This window comes from Daucus carota, chromosome 3, assembly GCF_001625215.2.
Source record: "Daucus carota subsp. sativus chromosome 3, DH1 v3.0, whole genome shotgun sequence".
NCBI classification, from domain to species: domain Eukaryota; kingdom Viridiplantae; phylum Streptophyta; class Magnoliopsida; order Apiales; family Apiaceae; genus Daucus; species Daucus carota.
Genome location: NC_030383.2, coordinates 41,910,702 through 41,914,671, shown reverse-complemented (window position 1 = coordinate 41,914,671; position 3,970 = coordinate 41,910,702). Strand labels below are relative to the sequence as shown.

Genomic DNA, 3,970 nt, shown 5'->3' with positions numbered 1-3,970 from the left:
GGTTGGGGTCAAACATGTGTTGTGGTAGTGGCTGGGCTTCCTCAATTAGAAAAAATGGCTTTGGCCCAATTTCAAGGAGGATCCAGACCTATATTGGTCTATTGCTCCCTCCGCCACTGAAACACCAGCCCAGAGGGAGGGCATCCAAGTCGATTTAGGGGCCCAAAAATTGTAAAATTCATGTATTCTTACTAGTATACATTAGTTAACTAAGAGGAAAAATAATTTATATTTTTTAATCAAACTTTCTATTAATTTAACCTTATGTGTGCATTGTGTCAATCTACTACATGCCTACCTAATCTCAGGTAAATATGATCAAGCATTAATTTGTTTAATCTTTTATTTTTGTAGATCCAATAAACACTAACTCGACGAAATTATTTTTCATCTAAAAGTTATATTTTATCAAATTTAATACAATACAAAAAATTAAGACTCATTTTCTCTTTTCGTCGTTAGACTCTCAAAAGGTATGCAAATTAAACTGAATCTTCAAATATGAACAACATCATATAGTTATTTCACAGATGATCACTCATCAAACTTCAATAACATTGATGTTCTTTGTTTTCTTCTTGTTGACTGCACCTCATCCACATATGTTTCTACATGGTCTACCAAATATAAAGAATAAAAAATTTACGGTCCTAACTGGGTGTAAAAAATGTCTGCTCTGAAAAGACTTAAGAATTAATTTATATAAATTATTAGATAATCAATAACTTCTTTTATAATGAATTAATTTATATAAATTATTAGATAATCAATAACTTCTTTAATAATGAACTAATTTTAATAATGAACCCGTAGAAACTTGAATAGCAAGTAGATTTCTAACAATTGTTGATAAAAAATTATATCTTTTATAATAGTCATTCTACCATTATATCGAAAGAAGAGGTCATTGCATTAGTGGCGTATCAACGAATTAACTTTCTAGTAATTTCCTTTTTTTTTTTATTTCATTGCAAAAATTTGGTGGCTAGTGGCTGTGGATTAGAGACCGAACTGAATATTAATTTACAATTGCAATGAAAAAAAAGGTTATTATAGATCGAGGTTATTATATAATAAAAAGTGCTCTGCATATAAGTTAATTTAAGTTTATGCAAGTATTATAAACTATGCATATCATTATTTAAATAAACCAAATAACTCGTGCAAGGAGCATAGACATGTAAAAGGAGCATAGACATGTAAAACGAGCTTCCCAGCCTAATAGCACCTCATGGTCACTTGAAATCTGCAAATGTAGTGCTTAATGAAGAGTGGGAACCTCAACTTACTGACTACGCCTTGTCACGCATAGTAAATCAAGAGGATACTCAGGATCTGATGATCGCATATAAGTCACCAGAATACAACAGCTGGGCCGTATAAGCAAGAAAACAGATGTCTGGAGTCTTGGAATGTTGATTCTGGAGATTCTCACTGGGAGATTCCCTGCCAACATGATACAGCAAGGGAAGGGAGTTGCAGACAACGCGGAGTTGGCAACATGGGTCGAAACCCTTGTCAGGGAAAATGAAAACTGGAAAACCAAAGTGTTTGACAGAGACATGAATACGGATATCAATGGAGTAGGGGAAGAGGAACATCAAGAAATGCTCAAGCTTTTGAAAATTGGTTTGGCTTGCTGTGAGATGGATGTGGAGAAGAGATTGGATATCAAAGAGGCTGTTGAGCGAATCGAAGATGTCAAGGGACCTTAATCATTAATTACCCTCCTCCTCTTTCAACACTTGGTAATCATCATCATTATCATTAGCAGCAGCAGCAGCAGCATGATAGTGCTTCAAAAGATGAAGATTTCTACTCTTCAAATGCCAGTGAAGGGGGTGTGGGTTTTTTGTAGAGGATAAATTCTCTTAGCTCAGAGCCTCTAGTTTCACCACCCCTGTCAGTAATGTATATTCCAATGATATTAGTTTCTTTTCATTTCTTAATCTGGTTTGTGTGTGTAGATACCTACTTATTTATGCACCAGATTTTCACCTGATTCAGTATGCATCCAGGAGTTTGGCTCTGGTATGATTTCAACCAAATTTCTCACATCTATCAGAGATGATATCACATTATCTTCTTCTTTGTTGTAAATTTATCTACTTGTTATTAAGCACATAGCCCGCCTCATAAATTTGATTTGAAGCAAGTATGAATACGTCAATGAATAATAATATCACATAATATTGTTCTCGAGTAGAATCTGAATTTGTAAATATATAATTTTTCAGGAGAACCAAAAACTAGAAAAACATAAACTAACTTCTATCATATGTAAATTTAAAGTAAGATTGATTTGAAGATTTCTACTGTACAATCCATATTTACAGACAACAAATACATATTATTAGAAGTGAAATCTAGTTCATATATGTAAAATACACATCTCAATCTAGTGCGGAAGATATATAAAACTACAAAAACTACGATAGTTCTAAAAAGAATTGCTAATTATTCAAAAAAAGAAAAGAATTACGATAATTATTACAAGATTGTTAATTTTTGAATTTTTTAAAAATAATTATAAAAAGAATTACGATAATTTTGAACCTTATAGTTCTAAAAAGATCTTTTTATTCTCTACAACTTTCGTTCTTTAAGTTTTTCCGAAAAATATCGTTTAGATGGTCAGAAAATTTAAATAAAGGTCTGATTTAAATTAAATATAATAAAAATTCCCAAAATGTCCCTGATAATTTTTACGGTTAAAATTAACGGAAAGGGTGCAAAGTGATTCGCCAAACAAAATAAAGGGATGTAAAGTGTCTAATGTAAAACTATTGAACCCATTTTGCTAATAGGCGAAACCAAGGGGGTGCAATTTGCAATTAACTCAATAAAAAATATTTCATCTTTTAAAATTAGAATTCGTATGTGATTATAAGAGACATCAATAAGTAAAACAAACAACAATCTAAGCTATTTTTTGAGTTAATTAATACTCCACCCATCTCAATTTTATAATCTTGGTTATAAATTTCCCCTATATTAAGGAGTATAAAATGTGATGTCTTATTCTCATTACCACTTAGTGTTATTTCTTTACCTTAACATGAATATGGTAAGTTTTTGAGCATTATATGAAAAGTTAACAATCATCTGCATGATAATCTATGGAGATATTTTGTGAAATCCTTCCACAACATCCACATTTAGTCAATCCACATTTAGTCAATCTAAATAGATGATAAAAACTTTTCGAAGTGAATATTCAAAATATTTGAACAAATAATTATAAACTTATCATTAATTTGTATTATATACTTATACAACTCCCAAATTACATGTAAAATTTAAAATCAAAAGCTTCACCATTTTACCAGAGCCACAAAATTCAATTTTCCATTAAATAGGAAGAACACATTACTAACATACACAATTCCATTGACCAAATCACAAGGAAAAAAAAGAAAATAAGAAAAGAAGATTCCAATAACCTAGCTATGACAAAGGAAGTTCCATGCTATTGTTCCAAAGACAACTTGAGCCTCCACCAATTTTTCAAGTTGACTTAGCCTTAACTATTTCCTTACAAAATGTCCTCCCGCTCGACCTGATTCATTAGGATACAATTTCAAAGATAAGCTCACTCAAATATTAAATGAAAAATTACTCATCAGATTTTATCTTTGCCTAGTAGAAACATATGGAGTATTATTTTGAGATTACATATTGTGTGTTTGTTTGAAATATATATAGACAAAATAAGATTTTATATAAAGACAAAATAAAAATTGATGCGCTATCTAGTAATTTTTTTTGTTTATATGTTGAGACATCTTAATTCCAATATTATGTGCATAAGATAGCAACTAAGTAGCACCTCAAATAATAAGATGATTGATAAAGTACATCTTGGATGTGATATTAATAACAAGAAACCATACCAAAATATCAATATATATCACACTTTATATTGTGTTGTTATTAAGTTTTGAGGAGAGGAGAAGTTAAGAAATTTCAC

The 3,970-nt window shown here is 30.7% G+C and overlaps 1 pseudogene; it reads left to right on the top strand.

Annotated features, from left to right (window-relative positions):
• Window positions 1–264: 264 nt before the first annotated feature.
• Window positions 265–1,914, top strand: LOC135151546 (probable LRR receptor-like serine/threonine-protein kinase At4g31250; annotated as a pseudogene).
• Window positions 1,915–3,970: the final 2,056 nt, after the last annotated feature.